The sequence below is a fragment of the Gorilla gorilla genome, chromosome 16 (genome assembly GCF_029281585.2).
Source record: "Gorilla gorilla gorilla isolate KB3781 chromosome 16, NHGRI_mGorGor1-v2.1_pri, whole genome shotgun sequence".
Classification (NCBI taxonomy): Eukaryota; Metazoa; Chordata; class Mammalia; order Primates; family Hominidae; genus Gorilla; species Gorilla gorilla.
This window is the reverse complement of record NC_073240.2, coordinates 8,006,943-8,029,121: the sequence shown is the minus strand read 5'-3', so window position 1 is coordinate 8,029,121 and position 22,179 is coordinate 8,006,943.

Here is a 22,179-nt window from a genome sequence, read left to right as displayed (position 1 = left end):
TCGGGTTGATTCCATTCTATTCCATTCCATTCCTTTCGATCCCATTTGATTCCATTCGATTCCATTCAATTCCATTCGATTCCATTCCATTCCACTCCATTCCATTCCATAGAATTCCATTCCATTCCATTCCATTCCATTCCATGGAATTCCATTCCATTCCATTCCATTCCATGGAATTCCATTCCATTCCATTCCATTCCATGGAATTCCATTCCATTCCATTCCATTCCATTCCATTGAATTCCATTCCATTCCATTCCATTCCATTGAATTCCGTTCCATTCCATTCCATACCCTTCCGTTCCGTCCCGTTCCGTTCCGTTCCGTTCCGTTGCGTGCCGTTCCGTTCTACTCAGGTTGATTACATTCTATTCCATTCCATTCCATTCGATTCCATTCGATTCCAATCGATTCCATTCGATTGCATTCGATTCCATTCGTTGCCATTCCATTCCATTCCATTGAATTCCATTCCGTTCCATTCCATTCCATTCCATTCCATTGAATTCCATTCCATTCCATTCCATTCCTTTCCATTCCATTGAATTCCATTCCATTCCATTCCATTCCATTCCATTCCATTGAATTCCATTCCATTCCATTCCATTCCATTCCATTGAATTCCATTCCATTCCATTCCATAGAATTCCGTTCCATTCCATTCCATTCCATTCCATTCCATTCCATTCCATTCCATTGAATTCCATTCCGTTCCATTCCATTCCATTGAATTCCGTTCCATTCCACTCCATTCCATTCCGTTCCGTTCCGTTCCGTTCCGTTCCGTTCCGTTGCGTTCCGCTCCGTTCTACTCGGGTTGATTCCATTCTATTCCATTCCAGTCCATTCGATCCCATTCGATTCCATTCGATTCCATTCGATTCCATTCGATTCCACTCCATTCCATTCCATAGATTTCCATTCCATTCCATTCCACCCCATTCCATTCCATTGAATTCCATTCCATTCCATTCCATTCCATTCCATTCAATTCCATTGAATTCCATTCCATTCCATTCCATTCCATTCCATTCCATAGAATTCCATTCCATTCCATTCCATTCCATTGAATTCCGTTCCATTCCATTCCATTCCATTCCGTTCCGTTCCGTTCCGTTCCGTTGCGTTCCGTTCCGTTCCGTTGTGTTCCGTTCCGTTCTACTCGGGTTGATTCCATTCTATTCCATTCCATTCCAATCCATTCCATTCCATTCCATTGAATTCCATTCCATTCCATTCCATTCCATTCCATTCCATTCCATTCCATTCCATTCCATTGAATTCCATTCCATTCCATTCCATTCCATGGAATTCCGTTCCATTCCATTCCATTCCGTTCCGTTCCGTCCCGTTCCGTTCCGTTCCGTTCCGTTGCGTTCCGTTCCGTTCTACTGGGGTTGATTCCATTCTATTCCATTCCATTCCATTCGATTCCATTCGATTCCATTCGATTCCACTCCATTCCATTCCATAGAATTCCATTCCATTCCATTCCATTCCATAGAATTCCATTCCATTCCATTCCATTCCATTGAATTCCATTCCATTCCATTCCATTCCATTCCATTCCATTCCATTCCATTCCATTCCATTCCATTCCATTCCATTCCATTCCATTCCATTCTACTGGTGTCCATTCCATTCCATTCCATTCCATTCCATTCCATTCCATTCCATTCCATTCCATTCCATTGCATTCCATTCCTTTCCATTCCATTGCATTCCATTGCATTCCATTCCATTCCATTCCATTCCATTCCATTCCATTCCACTCCACTCCACTCCACTCCACTCCATTCCACTCCACTCCACTCCGGTACATTCCATTCCATTCCATTCCATTCCATTCCATTCCGTGCTTCTCGGGTACATTCCGTTCCGTTCCATTCCATTCCATTCCATTCCATTCCATTCCGTTCCAGTGCACTCTACTCCACTCCACTCCACTCCACTCCACTCCGGTACATTCCATTCCATTCCATTCCATTCCATTTCCATTCCCATTCCATTTCCATTCCCGTTCCATTTCCATTCCCGTTTCTTTTCCATTCCCGTTCCATTTCCATTCCAGTTCCATTACCATTCCCGTTCCATTTCCATTCCCGATCCATTTCCATTCCCGTTCCATTTCCATTCCCGTTCCATTTCCATTCCCGTTCCATTACCATTCCCGTTCCATTTCCGTTCCCGTTCCGTTTCCGTTCCCGTTCCATTTCCGTTGTCGTTCCGTTTCCGTTCCCGTTCCTTTTCCATTCCCGTTCCATTTCCGTTCCCGTTCCATTTCCAGTCCCGTTCCATTTCCATTCCCTTTCCATTTCCATTTCATTCCATTCCGTTCTGCTCGGGTACATTCCATTCCATTCCATTGCATTCCATTCCGTTCTGCTCCTGTCCATTCCATTCCATTCCATTCCGTTCCATTCCATTCTACTCGGGTAGATTCCATTCCATTCCATTCCATTCCATTCCATTCCATTCCATTCCATTCTACTGGTGTCCATTCCATTCCATTCCATTCTATTCCATTCCATTCCATTCCATTCCGTTCCGTTCTACTCGGTTACATTCCATTCAATTCCATTCCATTCCGTTCTACTCGGGTAGATTCCATTCCATTCCATTCCATTCCTTTCCATTCCATTGCATTCCATTGCATTGCATTGCACTCAATTCCATTCCATTCCATTCCATTCCATTCCATTCCGTTCCGTTCAACTCGGTTACATTCCATTCAATTACATTCCATTCCGTTCTACTCGGTTACATTCCATTCCATTCCATTCCATTCCATTCCAATCCATTCCATTCCATTCCATTCTGTTCTACTCGGGTACATTCCATTCCATTCCATTCCATTCCATTCCATTCCATTCCATTCCACTCCGTTCTACTTTGGTACATTCCATTCCATTCCATTCCATTCCATTCCATTCCATTCCATTCCATTCCATTCCATTACATTCCATTCCATTCCATTCCGTTCTACTCAGGTTGATTCCATTCTATTCCATTCCATTCCATTCCATTCCATTCCATTCCATTCCATTCCATTCGATTCCATTCCATTCCATTCCATTGAATTCCATTCCATTCCATTCCATTCCATTCCATGGAATTCCATTCCGTTCCATTCCATTCCATTGAATTCCATTCCATTCCATTCCATTCCATTCCATTCCATTCCATTCCATTCCATTCCATTCTACTGGTGTCCATTCCATTCCATTCCATTCCATTCCATTCCATTCCATTCCATTCCATTCCTTTCCATTCCATTGCATTCCATTGCATTCCATTCCATTCCATTCCATTCCATTCCATTCCATTCCATTCCTTTCCATTCCATTCCATTCCATTCCATTCCATTCCATTCCATTCCGTGCTTCTCGGGTACATTCCGTTCCGTTCCATTCCATTCCATTCCATTCCATTCCGTTCCAGTGCACTCTACTCCACTCCACTCCACTCCACTCCACTCCGGTACATTCCATTCCATTCCATTCCATTCCATTTCCATTCCCATTCCATTACCATTCCCGTTCCATTTCCATTCCCGATCCATTTCCATTCCCGTTCCATTTCCATTCCCGTTCCATTTCCATTCCCGTTCCATTATCATTCCCGTTCCATTTCCGTTCCCGTTCCGTTTCCGTTCCCGTTCCATTTCCGTTGTCGTTCCGTTTCCGTTCCCGTTCCTTTTCCATTCCCGTTCCATTTCCGTTCCCGTTCCATTTCCATTCCCGTTCCATTTCCATTCCCTTTCCATTTCCATTTCATTCCATTCCGTTCTGCTCGGGTACATTCCATTCCATTCCATTGCATTCCATTCCGTTCTGCTCCTGTCCATTCCATTCCATTCCATTCCGTTCCATTCCATTCTACTCGGGTAGATTCCATTCCATTCCATTCCATTCCATTCCATTCCATTCCATTCCATTCCATTCTACTGGTGTCCATTCCATTCCATTCCATTCTATTCCATTCCATTCCATTCCATTCCATTGCATTCCATTCCATTCCATTCCATTCCGTTCCGTTCTACTCGGTTACATTCCATTCAATTCCATTCCATTCCGTTCTACTCGGGTAGATTCCATTCCATTCCATTCCATTCCTATCCATTCCATTGCATTCCATTGCATTGCATTGCACTCAATTCCATTCCATTCCATTCCATTCCATTCCATTCCATTCCATTCCGTTCCGTTCAACTCGGTTACATTCCATTCAATTACATTCCATTCCGTTCTACTCGGTTACATTCCATTCCATTCCATTCCATTCCATTCCAATCCATTCCATTCCATTCCATTCTGTTCTACTCGGGTACATTCCATTCCATTCCATTCCATTCCATTCCATTCCACTCCATTCCATTCCGTTCTACTTTGGTACATTCCATTCCATTCCATTCCATTCCATTCCATTCCATTCCATTCCATTGAATTCCATTCCATTCCATTCCATTCCATTCCATTCCATTCCATTCCATTCCATTCCATTCTACTGGTGTCCATTCCATTCCATTCCATTCCATTCCATTCCATTCCATTCCATTCCATTCCTTTCCATTCCATTGCATTCCATTGCATTCCATTCCATTCCATTCCATTCCATTCCATTCCATTCCACTCCATTCTACTGGTGTCCATTCCATTCCATTCCATTCCATTCCATTCCATTCCATTCCTTTCCATTCCATTGCATTCCATTGCATTCCATTCCATTCCATTCCATTCCATTCCATTCCATTCCACTCCACTCCACTCCACTCCACTCCATTCCACTCCACACCGGTACATTCCATTCCATTCCATTCCATTCCATTCCATTCCGTGCTTCTCGGGTACATTCCGTTCCGTTCCATTCCATTCCATTCCATTCCATTCCGTTCCAGTGCACTCTACTCCACTCCACTCCACTCCACTCCACTCAGGTACATTCCATTCCATTCCATTCCATTCCATTTCCATTCCCATTCCATTTCCATTCCCGTTCCATTTCCATTCCCGTTTCTTTTCCATTCCCGTTCCATTTCCATTCCAGTTCCATTACCATTCCCGTTCCATTTCCATTCCCGATCCATTTCCATTCCCGTTCCATTTCCGTTCCCGTTCCATTTCCATTCCCGTTCCATTTCCATTCCCTTTCCATTTCCATTTCATACCATTCCGTTCTGCTCGGGTACATTCCATTCCATTCCATTGCATTCCATTCCGTTCTGCTCCTGTCCATTCCATTCCATTCCATTCCGTTCCATTCCGTTCTACTCGGGTAGATTCCATTCCATTCCATTCCATTCCATTCCATTCCATTCCATTCCATTCCATTCCATTCTACTGGTGTCCATTCCATTCCATTCCATGGAATTCCATTCCATTCCATTCCATGGAATTCCATTCCATTCCATTCCATTCCATGGAATTCCATTCCATTCCATTCCATTCCATGGAATTCCATTCCATTCCATTCCATTCCATTCCATTGAATTCCATTCCATTCCATTCCATTCCATTGAATTCCGTTCCATTCCATTCCATACCCTTCCGTTCCGTCCCGTTCCGTTCCGTTCCGTTCCGTTGCGTGCCGTTCCGTTCTACTCAGGTTGATTACATTCTATTCCATTCCATTCCATTCGATTCCATTCGATTCCAATCGATTCCATTCGATTGCATTCGATTCCATTCGTTGCCATTCCATTCCATTCCATTGAATTCCATTCCGTTCCATTCCATTCCATTCCATTCCATTGAATTCCATTCCATTCCATTCCATTCCTTTCCATTCCATTGAATTCCATTCCATTCCATTCCATTCCATTCCATTCCATTGAATTCCATTCCATTCCATTCCATTCCATTCCATTGAATTCCATTCCATTCCATTCCATAGAATTCCGTTCCATTCCATTCCATTCCATTCCATTCCATTCCATTCCATTCCATTGAATTCCATTCCGTTCCATTCCATTCCATTGAATTCCGTTCCATTCCACTCCATTCCATTCCGTTCCGTTCCGTTCCGTTCCGTTCTGTTCCGTTGCGTTCCGCTCCGTTCTACTCGGGTTGATTCCATTCTATTCCATTCCAGTCCATTCGATCCCATTCGATTCCATTCGATTCCATTCGATTCCATTCGATTCCACTCCATTCCATTCCATTCCATTCCACCCCATTCCATTCCATTGAATTCCATTCCATTCCATTCCATTCCATTCCATTCAATTCCATTGAATTCCATTCCATTCCATTCCATTCCATTCCATTCCATAGAATTCCATTCCATTCCATTCCATTCCATAGAATTCCGTTCCATTCCATTCCATTCCATTCCGTTCCGTTCCGTTCCGTTCCGTTGCGTTCCGTTCCGTTCCGTTGTGTTCTGTTCCGTTCTACTCGGGTTGATTCCATTCTATTCCATTCCATTCCAATCCATTCCATTCCATTCCATTGAATTCCATTCCATTCCATTCCATTCCATTCCATTCCATTCCATTCCATTCCATTCCATTCCATTGAATTCCATTCCATTCCATTCCATTCCATGGAATTCCGTTCCATTCCATTCCATTCCGTTCCGTTCCGTCCCGTTCCGTTCCGTTCCGTTCCGTTGCGTTCCGTTCCGTTCTACTGGGGTTGATTCCATTCTATTCCATTCCATTCCATTCGATTCCATTCGATTCCATTCGATTCCACTCCATTCCATTCCATAGAATTCCATTCCATTCCATTCCATTCCATAGAATTCCATTCCATTCCATTCCATTCCATTGAATTCCATTCCATTCCATTCCATTCCATTGAATTCCATTCCATTCCATTCCATTCCATTCCATTCCATTCCATTCCATTCCATTCCATTCCATTCTACTGGTGTCCATTCCATTCCATTCCATTCCATTCCATTCCATTCCATTCCATTCCATTCCATTGCATTCCATTCCTTTCCATTCCATTGCATTCCATTGCATTCCATTCCATTCCATTCCATTCCATTCCATTCCATTCCACTCCACTCCACTCCACTCCACTCCATTCCACTCCACTCCACTCCGGTACATTCCATTCCATTCCATTCCATTCCATTCCATTCCGTGCTTCTCGGGTACATTCCGTTCCGTTCCATTCCATTCCATTCCATTCCATTCCATTCCATTCCGTTCCAGTGCACTCTACTCCACTCCACTCCACTCCACTCCACTCCGGTACATTCCATTCCATTCCATTCCATTCCATTTCCATTCCCATTCCATTTCCATTCCCGTTCCATTTCCATTCCCGTTTCTTTTCCATTCCCGTTCCATTTCCATTCCAGTTCCATTACCATTCCCGTTCCATTTCCATTCCCGATCCATTTCCATTCCCGTTCCATTTCCATTCCCGTTCCATTTCCATTCCCGTTCCATTACCATTCCCGTTCCATTTCCGTTCCCGTTCCGTTTCCGTTCCCGTTCCATTTCCGTTGTCGTTCCGTTTCCGTTCCCGTTCCTTTTCCATTCCCGTTCCATTTCCGTTCCCGTTCCATTTCCAGTCCCGTTCCATTTCCATTCCCTTTCCATTTCCATTTCATTCCATTCCGTTCTGCTCGGGTACATTCCATTCCATTCCATTGCATTCCATTCCGTTCTGCTCCTGTCCATTCCATTCCATTCCATTCCGTTCCATTCCATTCTACTCGGGTAGATTCCATTCCATTCCATTCCATTCCATTCCATTCCATTCCATTCCATTCCATTCTACTGGTGTCCATTCCATTCCATTCCATTCTATTCCATTCCATTCCATTCCATTCCATTGCATTCCATTCCATTCCATTCCATTCCGTTCCGTTCTACTCGGTTACATTCCATTCAATTCCATTCCATTCCGTTCTACTCGGGTAGATTCCATTCCATTCCATTCCTTTCCTTTCCATTCCATTGCATTCCATTGCATTGCATTGCACTCAATTCCATTCCATTCCATTCCATTCCATTCCATTCCATTCCATTCCGTTCCGTTCAACTCGGTTACATTCCATTCAATTACATTCCATTCCGTTCTACTCGGTTACATTCCATTCCATTCCATTCCATTCCATTCCAATCCATTCCATTCCATTCCATTCTGTTCTACTCGGGTACATTCCATTCCATTCCATTCCATTCCATTCCATTCCATTCCATTCCACTCCGTTCTACTTTGGTACATTCCATTCCATTCCATTCCATTCCATTCCATTCCATTCCATTCCATTCCATTACATTCCATTCCATTCCATTCCGTTCTACTCAGGTTGATTCCATTCTATTCCATTCCATTCCATTCCATTCCATTCCATTCCATTCGATTCCATTCCATTCCATTCCATTGAATTCCATTCCATTCCATTCCATTCCATTCCATGGAATTCCATTCCGTTCCATTCCATTCCATTGAATTCCATTCCATTCCATTCCATTCCATTCCATTCCATTCCATTCCATTCCATTCCATTCTACTGGTGTCCATTCCATTCCATTCCATTCCATTCCATTCCATTCCATTCCATTCCATTCCTTTCCATTCCATTGCATTCCATTGCATTCCATTCCATTCCATTCCATTCCATTCCATTCCATTCCACTCCACTCCACTCCACTCCACTCCATTCCACTCCACACCGGTACATTCCATTCCATTCCATTCCATTCCATTCCATTCCGTGCTTCTCGGGTACATTCCGTTCCGTTCCATTCCATTCCATTCCATTCCATTCCGTTCCAGTGCACTCTACTCCACTACACTCCACTCCACTCCACTCCGGTACATTCCATTCCATTCCATTCCATTCCATTTCCATTCCCATTCCATTTCCATTCCCGTTCCATTTCCATTCCCGTTTCTTTTCCATTCCCGTTCCATTTCCATTCCAGTTCCATTACCATTCCCGTTCCATTTCCATTCCCGATCCATTTCCATTCCCGTTCCATTTCCATTCCCGTTCCATTTCCATTCCCGTTCCATTACCATTCCCGTTCCATTTCCGTTCCCGTTCCGTTTCCGTTCCCGTTCCATTTCCGTTGTCGTTCCGTTTCCGTTCCCGTTCCTTTTCCATTCCCGTTCCATTTCCGTTCCCGTTCCATTTCCATTCCCGTTCCATTTCCATTCCCTTTCCATTTCCATTTCATTCCATTCCGTTCTGCTCGGGTACATTCCATTCCATTCCATTGCATTCCATTCCGTTCTGCTCCTGTCCATTCCATTCCATTCCATTCCGTTCCATTCCATTCTACTCGGGTAGATTCCATTCCATTCCATTCCATTCCATTCCATTCCATTCCATTCCATTCCATTCTACTGGTGTCCATTCCATTCCATTCCATTCTATTCCATTCCATTCCATTCCATTCCATTGCATTCCATTCCATTCCATTCCATTCCGTTCCGTTCTACTCGGTTACATTCCATTCAATTCCATTCCATTCCGTTCTACTCGGGTAGATTCCATTCCATTCCATTCCATTCCTTTCCATTCCATTGCATTCCATTGCATTGCATTGCACTCAATTCCATTCCATTCCATTCCATTCCATTCCATTCCATTCCATTCCGTTCCGTTCAACTCGGTTACATTCCATTCAATTACATTCCATTCCGTTCTACTCGGTTACATTCCATTCCATTCCATTCCATTCCATTCCAATCCTTTCCATTCCATTCCATTCTGTTCTACTCGGGTACATTCCATTCCATTCCATTCCATTCCATTCCATTCCACTCCATTCCATTCCGTTCTACTTTGGTACATTCCATTCCATTCCATTCCATTCCATTCCATTCCATTCCATTACATTACATTCCATTCCATTCCGTTCTACTCAGGTTGATTCCATTCTATTCCATTCCATTCCATTCCATTCCATTCCATTCCATTCCATTCCATTCCATTCCATTCGATTCCATTCCATTCCATTCCATTGAATTCCATTCCATTCCATTCCATTCCATTCCATGGAATTCCATTCCGTTCCATTCCATTCCATTGAATTCCATTCCATTCCATTCCATTCCATTCCATTCCATTCCATTCCATTCTACTGGTGTCCATTCCATTCCATTCCATTCCATTCCATTCCATTCCATTCCATTCCTTTCCATTCCATTGCATTCCATTGCATTCCGTTCCATTCCATTCCATTCCATTCCATTCCATTCCATTCCACTCCACTCCACTCCACTCCACTCCATTCCACTCCACACCGGTACATTCCATTCCATTCCATTCCATTCCATTCCATTCCGTGCTTCTCGGGTACATTCCGTTCCGTTCCATTCCATTCCATTCCATTCCATTCCGTTCCAGTGCACTCTACTCCACTCCACTCCACTCCACTCCACTCCGGTACATTCCATTCCATTCCATTCCATTCCATTTCCATTCCCATTCCATTTCCATTCCCGTTCCATTTCCATTCCCGTTTCTTTTCCATTCCCGTTCCATTTCCATTCCAGTTCCATTACCATTCCCGTTCCATTTCCATTCCCGATCCATTTCCATTCCCGTTCCATTTCCGTTCCCGTTCCATTTCCATTCCCGTTCCATTTCCATTCCCTTTCCATTTCCATTTCATACCATTCCGTTCTGCTCGGGTACATTCCATTCCATTCCATTGCATTCCATTCCGTTCTGCTCCTGTCCATTCCATTCCATTCCATTCCGTTCCATTCCGTTCTACTCGGGTAGATTCCATTCCATTCCATTCCATTCCATTCCATTCCATTCCATTCCATTCCATTCTACTGGTGTCCATTCCATTCCATTCCATTCTATTCCATTCCATTCCATTCCATTCCATTGCATTCCATTCCATTCCATTCCATTCCGTTCCGTTCTACTCGGTTACATTCCATTCAATTCCATTCCATTCCGTTCTACTCGGGTAGATTCCATTCCATTCCATTCCATTAATTTCCATTCCATTGCATTCCATTGCATTGCATTGCACTCAATTCCATTCCATTCCATTCCATTCCATTCCATTCCATTCCATTCCGTTCCGTTCAACTCGGTTACATTCCATTCAATTGCATTCCATTCCGTTCTACTCGGTTACATTCCATTCCATTCCATTCCATTCCATTCCAATCCATTCCATTCCATTCCATTCCGTTCTACTCGGGTACATTCCATTCCATTCCATTCCATTCCATTCCATTCCATTCCATTCCATTGCATTCCATTCCATTCCATTCCATTCCATTCCATTCCATTCCATTGAATTCCATTCCATTCCATTCCATTCCATGGAATTCCGTTCCATTCCATTCCATTCCGTTCCGTTCCGTCCCGTTCCGTTCCGTTCCGTTCCGTTGCGTTCCGTTCCGTTCTACTCGGGTTGATTCCATTCTATTCCATTCCATTCCATTCGATACCATTCGATTCCATTCGATTCCACTCCATTCCATTCCATAGAATTCCATTCCATTCCATTCCATTCCATTGAATTCCATTCCATTCCATTCCATTCCATTGAATTCCATTCCATTCCATTCCATTCTATTGAATTCCATTCCATTCCATTCCATTCCATTCCATTCCATTCCATTCCATTCCATTCCATTCCATTCTACTGGTGTCCATTCCATTCCATTCCATTCCATTCCATTCCATTCCATTCCTTTCCATTCCATTGCATTCCATTGCATTCCATTCCATTCCATTCCATTCCATTCCATTCCATTCCATTCCACTCCACTCCACTCCACTCCACTCCATTCCACTCCACTCCACTCCGGTACATTCCATTCCATTCCATTCCATTCCATTCCATTCCGTGCTTCTCGGGTACATTCCGTTCCGTTCCATTCCATTCCATTCCATTCCATTCCGTTCCAGTGCACTCTACTCCACTCCACTCCACTCCACTCCACTCCGGTACATTCCATTCCATTCCATTCCATTCCATTTCCATTCCCATTCCATTTCCATTCCCGTTCCATTTCCATTCCCGTTTCTTTTCCATTCCCGTTCCATTTCCATTCCAGTTCCATTACCATTCCCGTTCCATTTCCATTCCCGATCCATTTCCATTCCCGTTCCATTTCCATTCCCGTTCCATTTCCATTCCCGTTCCTTTACCATTCCCGTTCCATTTCCGTTCCCGTTCCGTTTCCGTTCCCGTTCCATTTCCGTTCTCGTTCCGTTTCCATTCCCGTTCCATTTCCATTCCCTTTCCATTTCCATTTCATTCCATTCCGTTCTGCTCGGGTACATTCCATTCCATTCCATTGCATTCCATTCCGTTCTGCTCCTGTCCATTCCATTCCATTCCATTCCGTTCCATTCCGTTCTACTCGGGTAGATTCCATTCCATTCCATTCCATTCCATTCCATTCCATTCCATTCCATTCCATTCTACTGGTGTCCATTCCATTCCATTCCATTCTATTCCATTCCATTCCATTCCATTCCATTGCATTCCATTCCATTCCATTCCATTCCGTTCCGTTCTACTCGGTTACATTCCATTCAATTCCATTCCATTCCGTTCTACTCGGGTAGATTCCATTCCATTCCATTCCATTCCTTTCCATTCCATTGCATTCCATTGCATTGCATTGCACTCAATTCCATTCCATTCCATTCCATTCCATTCCATTCCATTCCATTCCATTCCGTTCCGTTCAACTCGGTTACATTCCATTCAATTACATTCCATTCCGTTCTACTCGGTTACATTCCATTCCATTCCATTCCATTCCATTCCAATCCATTCCATTCCATTCCATTCCGTTCTACTCGGGTACATTCCATTCCATTCCATTCCATTCCATTCCATTCCATTCCATTCCATTCCGTTCTACTTTGGTACATTCCATTCCATTCCATTCCATTCCATTCCATTACATTCCATTCCATTCCATTCCATTCCGTTCTACTCAGGTTGATTCCATTCTATTCCATTCCATTCCATTCCATTCCATTCCATTCCATTCCATTCCATTCGATTCCATTCCATTCCATTCCATTGAATTCCATTCCATTCCATTCCATTCCATGGAATTCCATTCCATTCCATTCCATTCCATTCCATTCCATTCCATTCCATGGAATTCCATTCCATTCCATTCCATTCCATTCCATTCCATTCCATTCCATTCCATTGAATTCCATTCCATTCCATTCCATTCCATTCCATTGAATTCCATTCCGTTCCATTCCATTCCATTGAATTCCATTCCATTCCATTCCATTCCATTCCATTCCATTCCATTGAATTCCATTCCATTCCATTCCATTCCATTCCATTCCATCCCATTCCATTCCATTCCATTCCATTCCGTTCTACTCGGGTTGATTCCATTCTATTCCATTCCATTCCATTCGATCCCATTTGATTCCATTCGATTCCATTCAATTCCATTCTATTCCATTCCATTCCACTCCATTCCATTCCATTGAATTCCATTCCATTCCATTCCATTCCATTCCATTCCATTCCATGGAATTCCATTCCATTCCATTCCATTCCATTCCATAGAATTCCATTCCATTCCATTCCATTCCACTGAATTCCGTTCCATTCCATTCCATTCCGTTCCGTTCCGTTCCGTTCCGTTCCGTTGCGTTCCGTTCCGTTCCGTTGTGTTCCGTTCCGTTCTACTCGGGTTGATTCCATTCTATTCCATTCCATTCCATTCCATTCCGTTCCGTTCCGTTCCGTTCCGTTGCGTTCCGTTCCGTTCTGTTGTGTTCCGTTCCGTTCTACTCGGGTTGATTCCATTCTATTCCATTCCATTCCAATCCATTCCATTCCATTCCATGGAATTCCATTCCATTCCATTCCATTCCATTCCATTCCATTCCATTCCATTCCATTCCATTGAATTCCATTCCATTCCATTCCATTCCATGGAATTCCGTTCCATTCCATTCCATTCCGTTCCGTTCCGTCCCGTTCCGTTCCGTTCCGTTGCGTTCCGTTCCGTTCTACTCGGGTTGATTCCATTCTATTCCATTCCATTCCATTCGATTCCATTCGATTCCATTCGATTCCACTCCATTCCATTCCATAGAATTCCATTCCATTCCATTCCATTCCATAGAATTCCATTCCATTCCATTCCATTCCATTGAATTCCATTCCATTCCATTCCATTCCATTGAATTCCATTCCATTCCATTCCATTCCATTCCATTCCATTCCATTCCATTCCATTCTACTGGTGTCCATTCCATTCCATTCCATTCCATTCCATTCCATTCCATTCCTTTCCATTCCATTGCATTCCATTGCATTCCATTCCATTCCATTCCATTCCATTCCATTCCATTCCACTCCACTCCACTCCACTCCACTCCATTCCACTCCACTCCACTCTGGTACATTCCATTCCATTCCATTCCTTTCCATTCCATTCCGTGCTTCTCGGGTACATTCCGTTCCGTTCCATTCCATTCCATTCCATTCCATTCCATTCCATTCCGTTCCAGTGCACTCTACTCCACTCCACTCCACTCCACTCCACTCCGGTACATTCCATTCCATTCCATTCCATTCCATTTCCATTCCCATTCCATTTCCATTCCCGTTCCATTTCCATTCCCGTTTCTTTTCCATTCCCGTTCCATTTCCATTCCAGTTCCATTACCATTCCCGTTCCATTTCCATTCCCGATCCATTTCCATTCCCGTTCCATTTCCATTCCCGTTCCATTTCCATTCCCGTTCCATTACCATTCCCGTTCCATTTCCGTTCCCGTTCCGTTTCCGTTCCCGTTCCATTTCCGTTGTCGTTCCGTTTCCGTTCCCGTTCCTTTTCCATTCCCGTTCCATTTCCGTTCCCGTTCCATTTCCATTCCCGTTCCATTTCCATTCCCTTTCCATTTCCATTTCATTCCATTCCGTTCTGCTCGGGTACATTCCATTCCATTCCATTGCATTCCATTCCGTTCTGCTCCTGTCCATTCCATTCCATTCCATTCCGTTCCATTCCATTCTACTCGGGTAGATTCCATTCCATTCCATTCCATTCCATTCCATTCCATTCCATTCCATTCCATTCCATTCCATTCTACTGGTGTCCATTCCATTCCATTCCATTCTATTCCATTCCATTCCATTCCATTCCATTGCATTCCATTCCATTCCATTCCATTCCGTTCCGTTCTACTCGGTTACATTCCATTCAATTCCATTCCATTCCGTTCTACTCGGGTAGATTCCATTCCATTCCATTCCATTCCTATCCATTCCATTGCATTCCATTGCATTGCATTGCACTCAATTCCATTCCATTCCATTCCATTCCATTCCATTCCATTCCATTCCGTTCCGTTCAACTCGGTTACATTCCATTCAATTACATTCCATTCCGTTCTACTCGGTTACATTCCATTCCATTCCATTCCATTCCATTCCAATCCATTCCATTCCATTCCATTCTGTTCTACTCGGGTACATTCCATTCCATTCCATTCCATTCCATTCCATTCCACTCCATTCCATTCCGTTCTACTTTGGTACATTCCATTCCATTCCATTCCATTCCATTCCATTCCATTCCATTACATTCCATTCCATTCCATTCCGTTCTACTCAGGTTGATTCCATTCTATTCCATTCCATTCCATTCCATTCCATTCCATTCCATTCCATTCCATTCCATTCGATTCCATTCCATTCCATTCCATTGAATTCCATTCCATTCCATTGAATTCCATTCCATTCCATTCCATTCCATTCCATTCCATTCCATTCCATTCCATTCCATTCTACTGGTGTCCATTCCATTCCATTCCATTCCATTCCATTCCATTCCATTCCATTCCTTTCCATTCCATTGCATTCCATTGCATTCCATTCCATTCCATTCCATTCCATTCCATTCCATTCCACTCCACTCCACTCCACTCCACTCCATTCCACTCCACACCGGTACATTCCATTCCATTCCATTCCATTCCATTCCATTCCGTGCTTCTCGGGTACATTCCGTTCCGTTCCATTCCATTCCATTCCATTCCATTCCGTTCCAGTGCACTCTACTCCACTCCACTCCACTCCACTCCACTCAGGTACATTCCATTCCATTCCATTCCATTCCATTTCCATTCCCATTCCATTTCCATTCCCGTTCCATTTCCATTCCCGTTTCTTTTCCATTCCCGTTCCATTTCCATTCCAGTTCCATTACCATTCCCGTTCCATTTCCATTCCCGATCCATTTCCATTCCCGTTCCATTTCCGTTCCCGTTCCATTTCCATTCCCGTTCCATTTCCATTCCCTTTCCATTTCCATTTCATACCATTCCGTTCTGCTCGGGTACATTCCATTCCATTCCATTGCATTCCATTCCGTTCTGCTCCTGTCCATTCCATTCCATTCCATTCCGTTCCATTCCGTTCTACTCGGGTAGATTCCATTCCATTCCATTCCATTCCATTCCATTCCATTCCATTCCATTCCATTCTACTGGTGTCCATTCCATTCCATTCCATTCTATTCCATTCCATTCCATTCCATTCCATTGCATTCCATTCCATTCCATTCCATTCCGTTCCGTTCTACTCGGTTACATTCCATTCAATTCCATTCCATTCCGTTCTACTCGGGTAGATTCCATTCCATTCCATTCCATTAATTTCCATTCCATTGCATTCCATTGCATTGCATTGCACTCAATTCCATTCCATTCCATTCCATTCCATTCCATTCCATTCCATTCCGTTCCGTTCAACTCGGTTACATTCCATTCAATTGCATTCCATTCCGTTCTACTCGGTTACATTCCATTCCATTCCATTCCATTCCATTCCAATCCATTCCATTCCATTCCATTCCGTTCTACTCGGGTACATTCCATTCCATTCCATTCCATTCCATTCCATTCCATTCCATTCCATTGCATTCCATTCCATTCCATTCCATTCCATTCCATTCCATTCCATTGAATTCCATTCCATTCCATTCCATTCCATGGAATTCCGTTCCATTCCATTCCATTCCGTTCCGTTCCGTCCCGTTCCGTTCCGTTCCGTTCCGTTGCGTTCCGTTCCGTTCTACTCGGGTTGATTCCATTCTATTCCATTCCATTCCATTCGATACCATTCGATTCCATTCGATTCCACTCCATTCCATTCCATAGAATTCCATTCCATTCCATTCCATTCCATTGAATTCCATTCCATTCCATTCCATTCCATTGAATTCCATTCCATTCCATTCCATTCTATTGAATTCCATTCCATTCCATTCCATTCCATTCCATTCCATTCCATTCCATTCCATTCCATTCCATTCTACTGGTGTCCATTCCATTCCATTCCATTCCATTCCATTCCATTCCATTCCTTTCCATTCCATTGCATTCCATTGCATTCCATTCCATTCCATTCCATTCCATTCCATTCCATTCCATTCCACTCCACTCCACTCCACTCCACTCCATTCCACTCCACTCCACTCCGGTACATTCCATTCCATTCCATTCCATTCCATTCCATTCCGTGCTTCTCGGGTACATTCCGTTCCGTTCCATTCCATTCCATTCCATTCCATTCCGTTCCAGTGCACTCTACTCCACTCCACTCCACTCCACTCCACTCCGGTACATTCCATTCCATTCCATTCCATTCCATTTCCATTCCCATTCCATTTCCATTCCCGTTCCATTTCCATTCCCGTTTCTTTTCCATTCCCGTTCCATTTCCATTCCAGTTCCATTACCATTCCCGTTCCATTTCCATTCCCGATCCATTTCCATTCCCGTTCCATTTCCATTCCCGTTCCATTTCCATTCCCGTTCCTTTACCATTCCCGTTCCATTTCCGTTCCCGTTCCGTTTCCGTTCCCGTTCCATTTCCGTTCTCGTTCCGTTTCCATTCCCGTTCCATTTCCATTCCCTTTCCATTTCCATTTCATTCCATTCCGTTCTGCTCGGGTACATTCCATTCCATTCCATTGCATTCCATTCCGTTCTGCTCCTGTCCATTCCATTCCATTCCATTCCGTTCCATTCCGTTCTACTCGGGTAGATTCCATTCCATTCCATTCCATTCCATTCCATTCCATTCCATTCCATTCTACTGGTGTCCATTCCATTCCATTCCATTCTATTCCATTCCATTCCATTCCATTCCATTGCATTCCATTCCATTCCATTCCATTCCGTTCCGTTCTACTCGGTTACATTCCATTCAATTCCATTCCATTCCGTTCTACTCGGGTAGATTCCATTCCATTCCATTCCATTCCTTTCCATTCCATTGCATTCCATTGCATTGCATTGCACTCAATTCCATTCCATTCCATTCCATTCCATTCCATTCCATTCCATTCCATTCCGTTCCGTTCAACTCGGTTACATTCCATTCAATTACATTCCATTCCGTTCTACTCGGTTACATTCCATTCCATTCCATTCCATTCCATTCCAATCCATTCCATTCCATTCCATTCCGTTCTACTCGGGTACATTCCATTCCATTCCATTCCATTCCATTCCATTCCATTCCATTCCATTCCGTTCTACTTTGGTACATTCCATTCCATTCCATTCCATTCCATTCCATTACATTCCATTCCATTCCATTCCATTCCGTTCTACTCAGGTTGATTCCATTCTATTCCATTCCATTCCATTCCATTCCATTCCATTCCATTCCATTCCATTCGATTCCATTCCATTCCATTCCATTGAATTCCATTCCATTCCATTCCATTCCATGGAATTCCATTCCATTCCATTCCATTCCATTCCATTCCATTCCATTCCATGGAATTCCATTCCATTCCATTCCATTCCATTCCATTCCATTCCATTCCATTCCATTGAATTCCATTCCATTCCATTCCATTCCATTCCATTGAATTCCATTCCGTTCCATTCCATTCCATTGAATTCCATTCCATTCCATTCCATTCCATTCCATTCCATTCCATTGAATTCCATTCCATTCCATTCCATTCCATTCCATTCCATCCCATTCCATTCCATTCCATTCCATTCCGTTCTACTCGGGTTGATTCCATTCTATTCCATTCCATTCCATTCGATCCCATTTGATTCCATTCGATTCCATTCAATTCCATTCTATTCCATTCCATTCCACTCCATTCCATTCCATTGAATTCCATTCCATTCCATTCCATTCCATTCCATTCCATTCCATGGAATTCCATTCCATTCCATTCCATTCCATTCCATAGAATTCCATTCCATTCCATTCCATTCCACTGAATTCCGTTCCATTCCATTCCATTCCGTTCCGTTCCGTTCCGTTCCGTTCCGTTGCGTTCCGTTCCGTTCCGTTGTGTTCCGTTCCGTTCTACTCGGGTTGATTCCATTCTATTCCATTCCATTCCATTCCATTCCGTTCCGTTCCGTTCCGTTCCGTTGCGTTCCGTTCCGTTCTGTTGTGTTCCGTTCCGTTCTACTCGGGTTGATTCCATTCTATTCCATTCCATTCCAATCCATTCCATTCCATTCCATGGAATTCCATTCCATTCCATTCCATTCCATTCCATTCCATTCCATTCCATTCCATTCCATTGAATTCCATTCCATTCCATTCCATTCCATGGAATTCCGTTCCATTCCATTCCATTCCGTTCCGTTCCGTCCCGTTCCGTTCCGTTCCGTTGCGTTCCGTTCCGTTCTACTCGGGTTGATTCCATTCTATTCCATTCCATTCCATTCGATTCCATTCGATTCCATTCGATTCCACTCCATTCCATTCCATAGAATTCCATTCCATTCCATTCCATTCCATAGAATTCCATTCCATTCCATTCCATTCCATTGAATTCCATTCCATTCCATTCCATTCCATTGAATTCCATTCCATTCCATTCCATTCCATTCCATTCCATTCCATTCCATTCCATTCTACTGGTGTCCATTCCATTCCATTCCATTCCATTCCATTCCATTCCATTCCTTTCCATTCCATTGCATTCCATTGCATTCCATTCCATTCCATTCCATTCCATTCCATTCCATTCCACTCCACTCCACTCCACTCCACTCCATTCCACTCCACTCCACTCCGGTACATTCCATTCCATTCCATTCCTTTCCATTCCATTCCGTGCTTCTCGGGTACATTCCGTTCCGTTCCATTCCATTCCATTCCATTCCATTCCATTCCATTCCGTTCCAGTGCACTCTACTCCACTCCACTCCACTCCACTCCACTCCGGTACATTCCATTCCATTCCATTCCATTCCATTTCCATTCCCATTCCATTTCCATTCCCGTTCCATTTCCATTCCCGTTTCTTTTCCATTCCCGTTCCATTTCCATTCCAGTTCCATTACCATTCCCGTTCCATTTCCATTCCCGATCCATTTCCATTCCCGTTCCATTTCCATTCCCGTTCCATTTCCATTCCCGTTCCATTACCATTCCCGTTCCATTTCCGTTCCCGTTCCGTTTCCGTTCCCGTTCCATTTCCGTTGTCGTTCCGTTTCCGTTCCCGTTCCTTTTCCATTCCCGTTCCATTTCCGTTCCCGTTCCATTTCCATTCCCGTTCCATTTCCATTCCCTTTCCATTTCCATTTCATTCCATTCCGTTCTGCTCGGGTACATTCCATTCCATTCCATTGCATTCCATTCCGTTCTGCTCCTGTCCATTCCATTCCATTCCATTCCGTTCCATTCCATTCTACTCGGGTAGATTCCATTCCATTCCATTCCATTCCATTCCATTCCATTCCATTCCATTCCATTCCATTCCATTCTACTGGTGTCCATTCCATTCCATTCCATTCTATTCCATTCCATTCCATTCCATTCCATTGCATTCCATTCCATTCCATTCCATTCCGTTCCGTTCTACTCGGTTACATTCCATTCAATTCCATTCCATTCCGTTCTACTCGGGTAGATTCCATTCCATTCCATTCCATTCCTATCCATTCCATTGCATTCCATTGCATTGCATTGCACTCAATTCCATTCCATTCCATTCCATTCCATTCCATTCCATTCCATTCCGTTCCGTTCAACTCGGTTACATTCCATTCAATTACATTCCATTCCGTTCTACTCGGTTACATTCCATTCCATTCCATTCCATTCCATTCCAATCCATTCCATTCCATTCCATTCTGTTCTACTCGGGTACATTCCATTCCATTCCATTCCATTCCATTCCATTCCACTCCATTCCATTCCGTTCTACTTTGGTACATTCCATTCCATTCCATTCCATTCCATTCCATTCCATTCCATTACATTCCATTCCATTCCATTCCGTTCTACTCAGGTTGATTCCATTCTATTCCATTCCATTCCATTCCATTCCATTCCATTCCATTCCATTCCATTCCATTCGATTCCATTCCATTCCATTCCATTGAATTCCATTCCATTCCATTCCATTCCATGGAATTCCGTTCCATTCCATTCCATTCCGTTCCGTTCCGTCCCGTTCCGTTCCGTTCCGTTGCGTTCCGTTCCGTTCTACTCGGGTTGATTCCATTCTATTCCATTCCATTCCATTCGATTCCATTCGATTCCATTCGATTCCACTCCATTCCATTCCATAGAATTCCATTCCATTCCATTCCATTCCATAGAATTCCATTCCATTCCATTCCATTCCATTGAATTCCATTCCATTCCATTCCATTCCATTGAATTCCATTCCATTCCATTCCATTCCATTCCATTCCATTCCATTCCATTCCATTCTACTGGTGTCCATTCCATTCCATTCCATTCCATTCCATTCCATTCCATTCCTTTCCATTCCATTGCATTCCATTGCATTCCATTCCATTCCATTCCATTCCATTCCATTCCATTCCACTCCACTCCACTCCACTCCACTCCATTCCACTCCACTCCACTCCGGTACATTCCATTCCATTCCATTCCTTTCCATTCCATTCCGTGCTTCTCGGGTACATTCCGTTCCGTTCCATTCCATTCCATTCCATTCCATTCCATTCCATTCCGTTCCAGTGCACTCTACTCCACTCCACTCCACTCCACTCCACTCCGGTACATTCCATTCCATTCCATTCCATTCCATTTCCATTCCCATTCCATTTCCATTCCCGTTCCATTTCCATTCCCGTTTCTTTTCCATTCCCGTTCCATTTCCATTCCAGTTCCATTACCATTCCCGTTCCATTTCCATTCCCGATCCATTTCCATTCCCGTTCCATTTCCATTCCCGTTCCATTTCCATTCCCGTTCCATTAC